At 45.6% G+C, this 16,598-nt stretch overlaps 1 protein-coding gene across 3 annotated transcripts in view; it reads left to right on the top strand.

The window, feature by feature from the left end:
- Positions 1 to 5,928: 5,928 nt before the first annotated feature.
- The window catches only part of Zzz3 (zinc finger ZZ-type containing 3), a 93,506-nt gene continuing 82,836 nt past the window's right edge, over positions 5,929 to 16,598 (top strand). For all 3 annotated transcript variants that reach the window (XM_045137936.1, XM_045137938.1, XM_045137935.1), the window contains exon 1: positions 5,929 to 6,024. The gene's annotated coding sequence lies outside the window, so the exon portion shown is untranslated. The remainder of the gene's footprint in view (positions 6,025 to 16,598) is intronic.

The following is a 16,598-nucleotide window of genomic DNA, read 5'->3' as shown; positions in this document are numbered from 1 at the left end:
TAACCTAAATGTTGAATTCATTTGATGGACTTTAAAGGTGATGGGCATGAGGCTTATTAATATCACTCCTTTGTTTGTTTTCATGAGAGAGGGTCTCACTCTAGCCCAAGCTGACTTCACTGTGTAGTATAGAATTCACTGTGTAGTCTCTGGGTCTTGAACCTAGTGATCCTCTTACCTCTGCCTACGGGAGTGCTGGGATTAAAGGCTTGTATCACCGTGCCCGGCTTATCAATGTCTTTTGTTGTATCTTACTCAGAAGTGTACACATAAGATGGTTTTTAGTTAACTAAACAGATCTTAAAGGGTAGGCATGGTGATTTCTACCTATATCCTAGCACTCAGGAGGCTGAGGCAGAAATATCGTTTCTACCGTTGTTACCTTGATCAATTTTCCTTCAAGTATGTCAAATCATTATTTTTATAACAAAATTATGAATAATATTACATGTGGTAGTTACATTAGAAAAAGACTGTTCAAGTTTTAAAACAGGTTCCCTGACTCTCGAAGAAAATGATCAGGCTGGAAATGCTATATTATTTTGAAAGGTGACACCTAGAAGGATAAGAAAGTAAGTTATTCTCTGAGGTTGTAGCTTAGTTACAGGGCTTGCTAATAAAACTGGCCATGGTGTACATCCCTGCAGTCCTAGCACTCCTGTGGAGCAGGCCTCAAATCCAATCAGAAAACAGTTGGCTAGGCCTGTAATAGTCATGTCACTGCTGCATCGTGAATACAAGCTCTTGCTTCTTGGGCTGTTACAACACTAAGTGCTGTATTAGATGCAAAGTACACTGTAAGTGGCCAGTACTTTTTTTGGTGCAGCAGCATACCCTTCTAGTTGTACAGTCCTGTCAAGTTTTTCCATGTGTTACCAATCCAGGCGGCCTAGGCTCCCAGTCCAGATAATGGCCTTGAATTAGGTCAGAAGTGTGAAATTTTTGCAAAATTGCAAGTCATAGTTACTTACCATAGCTCATGCTCTTAGCATTCTAGGTGTAGGTCTATCAGACAAGCTCTTTGGGGTTTTTATTTTTATTTTATTTTGTCATGAAGGTGAGGCAACCCTTGAACTTTCTTTGTAGCCGATCCTCTTTTCTCCATCTCTCAAATGTTGGGCTGACAGGCATGATCCTGCATGCCAAGTTCCCTCTGGGTCAAATTCCTTCCATTATATTCCCTCACCCATGTGAAAGTCTGCTGCAGATGGCTCATGAAGTGAATTGCTCATGAATATGGCGGCAAGTGTGTGAGGACGTGACACTCCTCAGGTGTAAGACTGTGGGCTAGCGCAGCAGCATCTCAGAATCTCATCGCAAGTCTGTGGTTGTCTGGGTGGTGCTGGCCAGTCACTGACCAGCTGCCTCTGGCTGTTGGGTTGAAAATGCTAGAAAGAAGTGAAAACCTTGGGCCTGGGCCTTCATTCTAACTGTGTCTCTAGGCACTGTCTTTCTATGATCTCACACACCAAGGACTCTCTGTGGCTTCTGTCCAGCAAGAACAGCCTGAGCTGCAGCAGGTGAGTTCCAAGGGAGGACACGGCAGACCTGTAAAGGGCTGAACTAGAATAGACAGCGCCACTGCTGCGTCTCATGTGGACGGAACTACACGCAGGTCCAAGTAACAAGAGGCGTCTTGGTCAGAATGGAAGCTTCACTAGTCCGTGAAATGAGGAGGGAGAGGATGGACACACAGCACCTAGTTGTCCCAAGAGGGAGAGGACACACATTCCCTACTTGTCCCGGTTTTACTGTATGAGTACTGTTCAGCGGCTGAGAGCCCAGGTCCTCTACTGGAAAGCTAGCGGTCAAGTTTTCACGTTTCTGTAGTGTTGGGGACTGACCCAGAGCACTGCACGCTAAGCAGGTGCTATACCACTGAGCTACATCCCAGCCCCTCAACTGGTAATTTTATCTACTGATGATTATTTAAATCAAGTATTTCACTACTGGTTACAGAGTGGTGATTTTCTAATTGTAGCACTTAGTGCTTGGTGTTGGGAATTCAACCAGGGTCTTGTCCATGCTGGGCACATTTTTGCAAAAGCCCATGTGTTGAGCACCACTGAGATGCCTGGATGGACCATAAGGTGCTATGCTCACACCATCAATGTGGTAATGCATTGATGGGGGTCAGGTCAGAAGAAGCAGTCACTAGGGGCACATCTTTGAAAACTGTATCTTGTCCCTGGCCCCTTTCTGTCTCTCGCTGGGCCTCCTGGCTGCTGTGAGGTGAGTGACTTCTTTGTCATGATGTTTCTTCCTTATCACAGGTCTAAGAGCAGTGGAGCCAGCTGTGAACTGAAACCTCTGCAACCAGGAGGCAAACTAAACCCTTTCTTTCTCTTATTTGCAACAAAATACTTGAGGAAAACATCAAAAGCTAGCCACCATAATGTTTGTTACTGAGCTAAACCACAGCTAGCTTTCCTTTTAGGAGGAGACTTATTTAAGAGTTTCTTCAAGTATAAACAGTGAGGGCCGGGGGATGTTTCTCAATCTGCAATGTTTGATACCGAAATTACTGGGTGCTCCAGGAGCCAACTGAGACCTAGAAACTGATTTCTATGGTTCATGTCAACAAAATTAATGAAAAAGAACAAGGAAGGAGGCATGAATGTACAATTCATTTATGTTTTTCGGGGGGAGTGTTGAGGTGTTGCTAAATTCTGGCTGGCCTAGTACTAACTAAGTACTTGTCTACATTGTTCTCAGACGGTCCAACCTTGGCCTCTCCAGTGCTGGGATTAATGTACCATGACCTGTTTGAGTTAGACTCACATGTATCTCAGGCTGCCCTTGAATGCTTCATCCTCCTGTCTCAGCCTCCCCAGTGCCAGCTGGGATGGTGGGTGTGAATTACTGTGCCTGGCTCAATTTTTTTTTTTTTTTTGCATGGTTTTTCCAGGTAGGGTCTTGATCTAGCTTGAGCTGACCTGGAATTCACTATTTCGTCTCAGGGTGGCCTTGAACTCATGATGATCCTCCTACTTCTGCCTCCCAAGTTCTGGCATTAAAAGTGTGTGCCATCACACCTGGATGATTATTAATTTTGGTAAGCCACATAAATCTAGAAGTTAGTTATAAGCATTTTTTCCAAATAGGTTCTTGCTGTGTAGCCCAGCTGGCCTTAACCTCCTCTTGCCTCAGCCTCCTAAGAGCTGTAATTCTAGCACTAGTGAGGTAGATGCAGGGGGATAAGGGGCTCAAGGCTACATAGCAAGTTGGAGGCCAGCCTGGACTATATAAGCACTTGTCTTAAAAAGGAGAAAAGGGAGCCAGGTGTGGTGGCTAACGTCAAAAAAACCAAAAAGCCAACAACAACAACAACAACATAGTAAAGGGCTGGAGAGATTGCTTAGTGGTTAAGGTGCTTGGTTGTGAAGCCTAAGGACTCATATTTGACTCTCCAGGTCCCATGTAAGTCAGATGCACAGTTGATGCAAGGATGCAAGTTCGCACATGCATAAAAGGGGGTGTACACATTTGGAGTTGGATTGCAGTGGCTGGAGGCCCTGGCGCACCAATTCTCTCCCCCTCTTCCTTCCTCCCACCCCCCTCTGCGTCAAAAAAAAAAAAAAAAAAAAAGGCCAGCTGGTCATGGTGGCACACACCTTTAATTCCAGCACTGGGAGGCAGGAGTATCCATGAGTTTGAGGCCACCTTGAGACCACAGAGTGAATTCTATGTCATTCTGGGGCAGAGTGAGACCCTACCTTGGAAAACCAAAATACATACATACAGTAAATAAATAAATGAGAAAAGATAAATAAAACTCCAATCCCTAACACCTGTTTTGTCAACACAAAGTTGAGTTACAGGTTGGTTTCTGTGGAAGCAAGTGCTCATGTGTTAGCAAGCATACTGAACCAGGGAGGAGTGCCTCAGCCCATCCTGTGGGTCACACACACAGGTGATCCTTCAAGACCGATGCGGTTGAGGAGAGCAGGCTGGGACTTCATGGTTCTGTTCATCAGTTAAGTGGATGTAGCCTTTCCTGGAAACACGGTGGAATTGGGCTGGCTCTGAGTAGCACTCCTAGCAGCTCGTTATACTAAGTCCTTCATTTCTAATGGGGGTGAGAGAAGTACATTTTAGGGTTCATCTCAATGGTAGCTAGCACATTGCAAGGCTCCTGAAGACCCAAGAAGCAGTGGTTATTATGGTTATTGTAAGTGGAATATGGCAGGGAAACCATGTGGCTTTTATCTTGGCCTGTTCTGTGACAGGCCAGTTAGTAGAGTTAGTGCAATAAAAGCCTCTTAGGGAGGGGACACTATGGCATGGTCCTGTAGGCACAGCTACTCAGAAAGCTGAGACAAGGGGATGCTGAGCCTAGGAGCTGGCATCCAGTGGAGAGGCCATCTCATTACACAGAACAAAAAGAAAATGCTTATCAGTGGGTTTATTACTATAGAAATATACTGGGCATGCTTTATCTTTTCAAACATGCTACTTTGAGTTGACCTGGAAACAAAAATACAAGGAACCAGTCCAATCATGTAATTACATTAACAACAGAGAATGAGGACACACACATCCACTTGCCTGAAAAAGCAAAGTGCTCCAGAGATAAGGAAAATGTGAGCTGTAACGCAGTATGCACCTGACAACTGATGACTTACAGTTGCTAGAGTCTACCACTGGGCCGCTACTTCTGGAACGCAATGTTAATAAGCCGAATTTTAGCCCAACTTCTTCCTGCTCATGAATGGTGATCTCTGGTGCAATCAACCGTGCTGGTCTTTCCCTGCTCTCACTGCAGCTGGTAGACGAGATGTTTTCGGAAGAGGGTTTTGGGATCAAAGTCTGCTAAACAGACTACCACTGAGCTACACCCTTTTTCTTTCCTTTTTTTTTTTTTAAATACAAATTCTTTTTTAATTTTTATTTGAGATCGACAGACAGAGAAAGGGGGGGAGAGAGAGAGAGAGAATGGGCACGCCAGGACCTCCAGACATTGCAAATGAACTCCAGACGCGTGTACACCCTGTGCATCTGGCTAACGTGAGTCCAGGCTTCACAGGCAAGCGCTTAATCGCTAAGCCATCTCTCTAGCCCTCATTTTTCTTTAAATGATACACTTTGGTATGTATTTGGACAGCATAGTCTTGCCAGGGCCTCCTTAATGAACTTAAGATGTATTGAACCTGGCTATCACGGTTTACAAACAAGCATATCTCCAGCCCCCACTGGACATTTAAATTTTTTCCGTTTTTTTTTTTTTTTTTTTTTGAGGTAGGGTCTCACTCTAGCCCAGGATAACCAAGAATTCTATGTAGTCTAAAGGCTAGCCTCTAATTTACAGTGATCCTCCTACTTCGGCCTCCTGAGTTCACAAAGCCAGGCCCCACTGGACTTTTATTATCTGGTTTTTCGCGGTAAGGTCTAAATGTAGCTCAGGGTGACCTGGAATTCACTCTAGTCTCAGGGTGCCCTCGAACTCCTACCCCTCTGCACGCCCGGCGTGTCTTAAATTATTTTTGCTTTTGTTTATTTGAGAACGACAGGGAGGGAGAATATGGGCGCGCGTGCGCCAGGGCTTCCAGCCACTGCAAACGAACTCCAGATGCGTGCGTCCCCTTGTGCATCTGGGGAATAGAGCCTCGAACCGGGGTCCTTACGCTTCACAGGCAAGCGCTTAACATCTCTCCAGCTCCCTACCGGGTATTGTTGAAAGTACTTACTGATCACTGATTTGTGCCAGGCACAATTCTGGGCACATGGCAATGAGCGAAAGTTACTTGGTGTGCACACACGGGCCATCGCCGAGCTCACAGAAGCCCGGCGTCGTGATCCCGGGACAGGGGCCGGCGGAGCGGGCCGCGGCGACCAGCAGGCGGCGCGTTGAGCCCCGCCGGGAGAAGGAGGGGACCGGAAGGAGCCTCAGAGCCGCGGGAAGTGGCAGGCGCGGGAGGCGGGGACCCACCTGGAAGCGCCGCCGTCGAGCTTCCTGCGGCGGCGGGCACTAGAGCCAGGGCCGGGGCAGAGCGCGGGCACGGCTGCGCCCGCCCCGCGCGGGAGGTGAGCGGGCGCCACGGGGCGCGCGGCGGGCCGGGGAGGAGGGCGGGCGGGCGGCCTGGCGCGCGGAGCCCCGCATCAGCGCCGGGAGCCTTGTTCCGAGCCGGTGTCGGGCGCGGGTCGGGCGGCCTGCAGGAGGAGGCGGCGGCCCGCCGAGCCCCACGTGGGGCGGACGCGCGCACGCGGGGGGGGGGGCGAGGACGGCTCCTAGGAGGCCGCGGGCGCGCGCTCCGCGGCAGACCACGTGACCGCACACGCGTCCACGTGACCCCGCGAGGCCGCCCGCGTTGTCGGCGGCAGTGTTGAGTTACCCGCTGGCTTGCCGCCCGTGTTCCGCGCTAAGAAAGCCGGAGGAGACACATCGGGAGGGGAAGATTCCCTACTGAGCGTGGTTCTTACGTTCCGCAGTCTGAATGAAGCACGTTTACATATATATATTAAGAGAGAAAGTCCCGAGGCGCTGACTCGCTGCCGCCATCTTGGTCCTGGGGAAGCTCGCGAGATGCGAGTGGGATGGTATCGCGAGATCTCCCGGTTCTCGCGGGAGCGTGTTGGCAGAGCAGTTGTCCTGGATGGCGGACCCTTGGCTTCCGGCGGCCCGGGACCTACAACTCTTTCCACCAGGCAAGTTGTTGGAGTGGGGAGGGCTGGGACAGGGCGGGGCCGGGCCTGCGGCTCTCGGGGCCGGGACACGCGCCGGGCTCTTGGCCCGCCTCTCCGGGTGCGGCGACCAGGCGGGCTCGCGCTCAGGTCCCCGCCCGGGCGCCCGCCACCTGCGCGAGCGTCCCCGCCCCGCCCCGTCCCGTCCCGTCCCGTCCCGTCCCATCCCGTTCCGTCCCGCCCCGTCCCGTCCCGGTGTCGGGAGGCGGAGCCGCCCCGCCCCGTCGCCGGCTGAGCCTCTTACTCTTGGGCGTTCTCGCCAGTTTACCGGACGGCCCACACCTGTCCCCCGCGCTGTCGCTGTCGCTGTCGCTTTCTGCTGCACCCGCCAGCGCCGGGATGTCGTGCGTGGTCTCGCCGCTCCCCCCCCCTGGCCGTACGCTACCGGAGATGGGAAGAAAACAGCTTCCCTACGTGCATGCCCGTCGCTATCAGTAGGGTTTTCATTGTCGTTGACGTTGCCTGGTTTGTATTAGGTTCCACGCTTAAAATAGTGGATTCCCTTTAGGATAGATTTTTTAAAAATTTATTTATTATTATTGTTTTTGGTTTTTTGAGGTAGGGTCTCATTCTAGCTCAGGCTGACCTGGAATTTACTATGTAGTCTCAGGGTGTTCTTGAACTCATGGTGATCCTTCTACCTCTCCCCCATGTGCTGGGATCAAAGGTGTGTGCCACCACGCCAGGGTTAAGGCAGATTTTTAACAAAGTGTGCCAATAAACTTTGCTGTCAACTTTGAGACCCCCTTTTTAAAGTGGGTTAAATCCGGCTCCTTCATTTCCCCAGTACCTTCTCATTAATGAGTTTGCTGTGTGCTTTGACTTCTGTATTCTTCAGCGGTGTTTTATGTCGTTTCCATACTGGGGAGTTAATTATAGTTAACGGGTAATTCATAGTTTTTTTTTTCCTCAAGTATTTTATTTATTTGAGAGAAAGCGGGAGAGAGATAGACGGAGAGAATGCGTGTACCAGGGCCTCTACCCACTGCAAATGAACGCCAAATGCATGTGCCACCTTGTGCATCTTGTTTATGAGAGTACTGGGGGATCAAACCTGTGTCTTTAGGCTTTGCAGGCAAGCACCTTAACCACTAAGCCATCTCTCCAGCCCTTCTTTTCTTTTTGTAACATTCTCTCTCTAACCCAGCTTGGTGGCCTGCCCCTCTCAAACTCACAGCAATCTTCCTGCTTCAGCCTCTAGAGCTGAGACTGTAACGCACTTCTTTCTTAGGCTGTCGGTTTATCTGTTCCCTCCCTCCCTCCCTTCCTTTTTTGGTTTTCCGAGGTAGTGTGTCTCACTCTAGCTGAGGCTGACCTGGAATTCACTATGTAGTCTCAGGGTGTCCTCCAATTTACCTAGATCCTCCTACCTCTGCATCTGGATTAACGGCCTGCATCACCACGCCTTGACTTTTGTTTTCTTTATTGAGATAGGGTCTCATGTGGAGAGGACCTAGAACTTTTTTTTTTTTTTTTGCAATAGGATCTCATTTTAGTTCAGTCTGACCTGGAATTCACCACGACATTGTAGGGATCTTCTACCTCTGCTTCCCAAATGCTGGGATTAAAGGCATGCATGCCACACCTAGCTTTTTTTTTCTTTTTTCTTTTTCCTTTTTTTTTGGTGGTAGGGTTTCACTCTAGTCTAGGTTGATCTGTAATTTACTATGTAGTCTCAGGCTTGCCTCAAACTCACAGCAGTTCTCCTGCCTCAGCCTCCCTAGTGCAGGGATTAAAGGTGTGTGCCACCATGCCTGGTAGACCTTGAATCTTCCTGGAAGGAAGGTAGACCTTCCTGCTTCTGGGCTGGACCCTCCATTTCACCCAGATTTGTGCAGTGCTGGGGTTGAATCCAGGGCTTCTTGCATACGAGGCAAGCACTCTACCAACTGAGCCACATCCCCTGCCTCAGTCCCAACCCTGACCCCATAAAACAAAGATATAAGGAAATCGTTTTATCATGTAAGTTTTCATGTTTTTGTGTAATATTTATATCTTTACATACTGTAACCCAGGGAGACCCATAGTAGTTTTCTAAAAGTTTTGAAAGTTGATAAGCTCAATTAAAGTAATTCTTATGACCATGCATTTTAGTGAGTACAAGGCTAACTAAGCCTAGCATAGTAATTGGGCCCTTGGTGGTCAGCTATGCATTTCAGCTTCTATTTTATTAACTGGTTTTGGTGGTGAGTACTGGAAATTGCCACTTTTTTTTTGTGGGGGGGACGGTGTATATGTGTGTAAGTGTAGGTGTGTGTGTACATTGGAGATCAGAGGACAATTTTAAGTTTGAGGCAGGGTTATCTCGTGCTGAGCATGAATGCCTGAGACATTTTCCCAGCTCTGAAAATTACCAATCTTATGCAAATACTAACTTATCTGAAATTCTTGGTAGAAATAGAGTAAGAATATCCAAAGAAGAAGAAAACAATTATGTGGTTTGAGTGTATTGACAAACTTAGCTAAAATATTCTTTTACTTTTTCTCAGCTGTTAGGAAAATAAGGAAAGCTATTAACCCTGGTTATCAGAAGTTAGTTAACAATGGTGGCTTGTCACTGATTTGCCCTTATTTGCATTTTTATTTTATTTGTGTTTTTTTTTTTTTTTTTTTCAGGGCAGGGTCTCACTGTAGCTCAGGCTGACCTGGAATTCACTATGTAGTGTCAGGCTGGCCTCAAACTCAGTGATCCTCCCACCTCAGTGAACCTCCTATCTCGGGGTTCCAGCCTTCTGTGTAGTAGGGCCGGGCCTAAGTTGTTTTTTTTTTTCCTTTCTTTTTATCTGCACTTGTTAATCTTCATTTTTTTTTTCCCTACTCAGATAGTGTTTTTTATTTATGTAGGTAGTTTTTGCCTTGTCAGAAGTGATTTGAGTAACTTTGGCTGAACACAGTATTGTTGCATGATTAGTCAAGCTGTTCAGTTCTTAATTATTTCATTGTTGGGAGTAAATCCTAGAGCCTTATGCATGCCAGGCAAGTTGCCACTAACCTGTATTGCCCCCTCTATTGACTGTTAATAATTTACCCCGCCAATAGTGTTTTGAGATAGGATCTCTTTGTTGTTCAAGGCAGGTCCTTATTGTAGCCCAGGCTGGCCTTAAAATCAAGGTGATCCTCTTATCTCAGCCTCCCCAGTGTTGGGGAGTCAAAGTCATGTGCCACCACTCCAGGCTTAGAGATTGATGTATTTAGGCTGGCCTGGCGTTGTCTGCCCTCCAGTGCTAGGACTACAGGTATACACTACAGTGCCCTATGTACTTCTAAGGGTCGTTTATCTAAACGTTATTGAGTATTAGTGATCCCAGTCATTTGCAACATAGCAAAGATCTGTACAGAAAAACGTGTCTGAGCTTTTCACAACAGTTAGTAACCCAAATAGATAACACCTACAGAGGGTATAGTCTGTGACAATTGTGCAGTTTTGTTACAGAGTGAGCCTGCAGACTCAGATGGCTGTGACATCACTAGGCATTGTGGCATTCCCTAGTCTTATGGGACCACCATTATACATGTAGTCTGTTCACCAAAAAGTATTATGCATGCATGGCTATCCAGTTGTCATTGGCCTTTATTTGGAAACTGGTAATTGGGTTTTGCTTACAGATGAAAAACCAATGTTGGCCATTGTAGTTATATACACAGTTGGCAATAATTTTTTTCTCAATTTTTATTAACATTTTTCATGATTATAAAAAATATCCCATGGTAATACCCTTCCCCCCCCCCCACTTTGAAATTCCATTCTCCATCATATCCCCTCCCCATCTCAAACATGGTACTTACATATATACAATACCAACCTATTAAGTACCCTCTTCCCTTCCTTTCTCTTCCCTTTATATCTCCTTTTTAACTTACTGGCCTCTGCTACTGAGGTTTTTTCCTTCTCACGCAGAAGCCCAATCATCTGTAGCTAGGATCCACATATGAGGGAGACACAGTTGCAATATTTTATCTCAAAGAAAAATGAAAAGTTGATAGAACTATAGAAGAGTGCTTGAGGCCTAATTGCATGAGGGCATCCATCCAGTAATTCCTGAGGGGATCACCACTGTAGATTTGTCTTAGTGATGACATTAGCTGTAGGTGAACTTTCAGTGTGTTTAAGAAACCTGATTGTTTAAAAAGTAAATGCTTGGGGCTGGAGAGATGGCTTAGCGATTAAGCGCTCGCCTGTGAAGCCTAAGGACCCAGTTTAAGGCTCGATTCTGCAGTACCCACATAAGCCAGATGTACAAGGTGGCACATGCATTTGGAGTTTGTTTGCAGTGGCTAGAGGCCCTGGTGCGCATCCATTTCTCTTTCTCTCTGCCTCTTTCTCTGTCGCTCTCAAATAAATAAAAAAAAAAGTAAACACTTAAATCTTGGTTAAACTAAGTTTAGTTTCTATAAAATTTTCTAATAGCACTCTTTAAGATGATAGCAAGTTAAAATTGTGTTATTTTGTATGGAAAGTGCCTTATTTTAAATTATTTTTATTTATTTATTTGAGAGAGAGAGAGAGAGAGACAAACAGACAGACACACACACACAGAGAATAGGTATGCCAGAGCATCCAGCCACTGCAAAAGAACTTCAGACACATGCACCACCTTGTGCATCTGGCTTATGTGGGTCCTGGGGAATTGAACTGAGGTCCTTTGGCTTTGCAGGAAAGCGCCTTAACTGTTAAGCCATCTGTCCAGCCCTAGACTTCACTTTTGATGCCAGGATAAAGAATGTGTTTGAGGCCACCCTGAGACTACATAGTGAATTCCAGGTTAGCCTCAGCTAGAGTGAGACCCTACTTTGAAAAATAAAACAACCAACCAAACAAACAAAAAAGTGTGCTTACATTGCAATGCGTTCAGAAGATTGCCTGGAAAATTTTAAATCTTTGGAATTAATATAATCATTTTTAGTATTTTTAAAGATTTTATTTGTTTATTAGAGACAGAGAGAATGGGCTTGCCAGAGCCTCTAGCCACTGCAAACGAACCTCAGATGCATGTGTCACTATGTGCATCTGGCTTATATAGAATTGAACTGGGGTCCTTAGGCTTTGTAGGCAAGTGCCTTAACCATTAATCCCTTATTCCAGCCCATTTGTTAGCATTTAAAAAAATTGTTTTTATTGACAACTTCAATAATTGTAAACAATTTCCGATGGTAATTCCCTTCCTCCCCCCACTTTCCCCTTTGAATCTCCACTCCATCATATCCTCTCACCCTCCCAATAAGTCTCTCTTATTTTGATGTCATGATCTTTTCCTCCTATTATGATGGTCTTGTGTAGGTAATGTCAGGCACTGTGAGGTCATGGATATCCAGGCCACTTTATGTCTGGAGAAACACCTTATAAGGAGTCATTCTTTCTGCCACCTCTTTCACAGTGGACCCTGAGCCATGAAGTTGTGATTGAGATTTCAGTGCTGAGCACTCCTCTGTCACTTCTTCCCAGCACCATGGTGCCTTCTGAGTCATCCCAGGTCACTGCCATCTGAAAAGAGAAGGTTCTCCAGTCAGAAGTGCGAGTAACATTAATATATGAGTATGAACATAAGAGAAGAGCTTACTGGGCAGTTTGGTGAGCATAGTACATGCTTTTAGCCAGGCATTAGCAGATGTTACACTCATTGGACTTATGACAACCCCTGTTGTAGGTTTTCAGTATCAGGGATGTATTCCCTCCCATGGAGTGGGCCTCCAGTAAAATTAGAGGGCAGTTGGTTTCCACCATGACAGACATGCCACTATTGGACCCGTTAGCTCATTTGGTCTGGCTGGCCAAATATAAGGCTTGCAGTGTCCACTGTTGAGTATCTTCACTGGTGATTTCTCTCTCTCCCATTGAACTGCATGCAGAATGGCTTCTTTCAGCTTTCTCTCAGCTGGTTTACATGGAGGAGGTTTTCAGCTCAGCTCCAGCAGGGTTTCTCAGTGACCTTGCAGCCCAAGTATGTGGAGTCTTCAGCAGTTGGGTCTTACCATCTATTCTTGGTGGGAAACCAAGGGCCTCCGCAGTCGCCTGTAATTTTGGGGCATTGGGGACCTCCGTGGTCAACAACTCACTGGAAGGTATCCCGTCCCTGGCACTGAAAATTTTCTAGTAATAATCTATGGCTCCTGTGTGTTTCATTGTCCAAAAAATAAGTTTCCATATGACTTATTTTTTTTAGCTTTTTAATTTTTTTGTTTATTTTTATTTATTTAAGAGTGACAGAGAAAGAGGCAGAGAGAGAGGGAGAGGGAGGGAGGGAGGGAGGGGGGGAAAGAGAGAGAGAGAGAAAATGGGCACGCCAGGGCCTCAAGCCACCGCAGACAAACTCCAGATGCGTGCGACCCCTTGTGTATCTGGCTAACGTGGGTCCTGGGGAATTGAGCCTTGAACCAGGGTCCTTAGGCTTCACAGGCAAGCGATTAACTGATAAGCCATCTCTCCAGCCCTTTTTTAAAGCTTTTTAAACTTATCTTTTTCCTCAATTTTTATTAACATTTTCCATCATTATAAAAAATATCCCATGGAAATATCCTCCCTCCCCCATTCTCCCCTTTGAAATTACATTCTGAATCATAACCCCTCCCCATCTCAATCTGTCTCTCTTTTATTTTGATGTCATGATCTTTTCTTCCTCTTAGGATGGTCTTGTGTAGGTAGTGTCAGGCACTGTGAAGTCATGGATATCCAGGCCATTTTATGTCTGGAGGGAGCACGTTGTAAGGAGTCCTACCCTTCCTTTGGCTCTTACATTTTTTCCGCCACCTCTTCAGCATTAGACCCTGAGCTTTGGAAGGTGTGATCGAGATGTTACTTGGTACTCCAGTCACTTCTTTCCAGCACTATGATACCTTCTGAGTCATCCCAAAGTCACTACCATCTGAAAAGAGAAGATTCTCTACCCAAAGTGAGAGTAGCATTAATATAAGGTATAAATATTAAGAGATGTGCTTAGTGGGCAGTTTGATAAGCATAGTATATACATTTTTCCAGACATCAACAGTTGTTACAACCCTAGGGCTCATGACTACCACTGTTGTAAGTTTTTAGTATCAGGGATGGATTCCCTCCCATAGAGCGGGTCTCCAGTCCAATTGGAGGACAGTTGGTTTCCACCATGACAGACGTGCCACTATTGCACCCATTGGCTCATTTGGCCTGGCTGGCCAATTATAAGGCATGCAGTGTCCACTGTTGAGTCTCTTCACTGGTGGTATCTCTTTCTCCCATTGAACTACATGCAGAATGGCTTCTTCCAGCTTTCTGTCAGCTGGTCTACATGGAGGAGGTTATCAGCTCAGTTCCCGCGGGATTTCTCAGTGGCCTTGCAGCCCAAGTATGTGGAGTCTTCAGCAATAGGGTCTTACCATCTATTCCTGGTGGGAAACCAAGGGCCTTGGCAGTGGCCTATAATGTTTTGGGGGCATCAGGGACCTCCGTGTCCAACAACTCACTGGAGGTATCCCATCTCTGGCACTGAAAATTTTCTAACAATGATCTATGGCTCCTGAGTGTTCCATTGTCTGAAACCGGAGGATTCCATATGATTTATTTATATCCTCTTAGATTTTGATTAGCCCTCCCTCCACCTTTCCTTTACTCAGTCTCTTCCCCTGACCTCACTTTGGGCCTTTTCATCCCCGTTAATCTATTCTCCTACTTACATATATACAATACCAACCTATTAAGTACCCTCCTCCCTTCCTTTCTCTTCCTATTATATCTCCTTTTTAACTTACTGGCCTCTGCTACTGAGTTTTTTCCTTCTCACACAGAAGCTCAATTATCTGTAGCTAGGATCCATCCATATGACTTACTTATATCCTCTTAGATTTTGACTAGCCCCTCCCTCCACCTTTCCTTACTCAGTCTCTTCCCCTGACCTCACTTAGGCCTTTTCACCCCCATTAATCTGTTCTTCTGCTTATATATATACAATACCATCCTATTCGGTCCTCCCTCCTCCCTTTCTTTTCCCTTTATATCTCCTTTCTAGTTTACTGGCCCATGCTAATGAGTTTTCTTCACACTAAAGTCCAGTTATTTGTAGCTAGGGTCCATCTGTAAGACAGAACGTGCGACACTTGGTTTTCTGGGCCTGGGTTACTTTACTTAGTATAATCCTTTCCAGATCCATCCATTTTCCTGCAAATTTCATAACTTCATTTTTCTTTGCCACTGAGTAGAACTCCATTGTATAAATGTGCTACATCTTCATTATCCACTCATCAGTTGAGGGACATCTAGGCTGGTTCCATTTCCTAGCTATTGTGAATAGAGCGGCAATAAACATGGTTGAGCAAGTATCTCTAAGGTAATGAGGTGAGTCCGTAGGATATATGCCTAGGAGTGCAATAGCTGGGTCATATGGTAGATCTATTTTTAGCTGTGTCAGGGACCCCCACACTGATTTCCACAATGGCTGGACCAGATTGCATTCCCATCAACAGTGTAGAAGGAAGGATTCCTCTTTTTCTGCATCCTTACCAGCATTTATGGTCATTTGTTTTCATGATGGTAGCCAATCTGACAGGAGTGAGATGGAATCTCAATGTAGTTTTAATCTGCGTTTCCCTGATGACTAGGGATGTAGAACTTTTTTTTTAAAAATTATTTATTTATTTATTTGAGAGCGACAGACACAGAGAGAAAGACAGATAGAGGGAGAGAGAGAGAATGGGCGCGCCAGGGCTTCCAGCCTCTGCAAACGAACTCCAGACACGTGCGCCCCCTTGTGCATCTGGCTAACGTGGGACCTGGGGAACTGAGCCTCGAACCAGGTCCTTAGGCTTCACAGGCAAGCGCTTAACCACTAAGCCATCTCTCCAGCCCTAGAACTTTTTTTTAGATAAACATCTATGTGTTTCTTTTTTGAGTACTCTATTTAGTTCCATAGCCCATTGTTTTGTTCATTTATTTATTTATTTATTTGAGAGCGACAGAAAGGCAGAGAGAGAGAGAGAAGTGCACATGCGTGTGCATGTGTACATGCGTCAGGGCCTCCAGCCACTGCAAATGAACTCCAGACACGTGCGCCCCCTTGTGCATCTGGCTAACGTGGGTCCTGGGGAATCGAGCCTCGAACTGGGGTCCTTAGACTTCACAGACAAGCACTTAACCGCTAAGCCATCTCTAGCTCCATAGTCCATTTTTTAATTGGGTTGTTTGATTTCTTATTTAATTTTTTGAGTTCTTTTTATATGCTAGATACTAATCCTCTATCAGATGTATAGCTGGCAAAAATTTTCTCCCATTCTGTAGATTGCCTCTTTGCTCTATATACAGTACCTTTTGCCTAACAAAAGGCTAGTAATTTCATGAGGTCCCAGCGGTTAGTCTGTGGTTTTTTTGCCTGAGCAATTGGGGTTATATTCAGAAAGTCCTTGCCAAGACCAGTATGTTGAAGGGTTTCCCTTACTTTTTCCTGTTGCAATTTCAGAGTTTCAGATCTGATATTAGGTCTTTGATCCATTTGGACTTAATTCTTGTGCAAGGAGAGAGAGAAGAATCTATTTTCATCCTTCTACAAATACATAGCCAGTTTTCCCAGCACCATTTGCTGAAGAGGCTGTCTTTTCTCCAGTGAGTAGTTTTGCCATTTTTGTTGAAGATCAGGTAGCTACCTGGACTTACATCTGGGTCCTCTATTTTGCTCCATTGATCTACATGTCTGCTTTTGTGCCAGTACCATGCTGTTTTGTTACTATGGCTCTGTAGTATAGGTTAAAAATCAGGTATGGTGATACCACCAGCCTTATTTTTGTTGCTCAAAATTTTAGATATTTGAGGTTTTTTATGCTTCCAAATGAATTTTTGATTTGTTTTTTCTATTTCTGTTAAGAATGCCATTGGAATTTTGATGGGGATTGCATTAAATATGTAGATTGCTTTTGGTAAGATTGCCATTTCACAATATCACAGTATTGATTGTTCCAAT

The sequence above is a fragment of the Jaculus jaculus genome, chromosome 19 (genome assembly GCF_020740685.1).
Source record: "Jaculus jaculus isolate mJacJac1 chromosome 19, mJacJac1.mat.Y.cur, whole genome shotgun sequence".
Taxonomy (NCBI): Eukaryota; Metazoa; Chordata; class Mammalia; order Rodentia; family Dipodidae; genus Jaculus; species Jaculus jaculus.
This window is presented reverse-complemented; position numbering and strand designations above follow the sequence as displayed.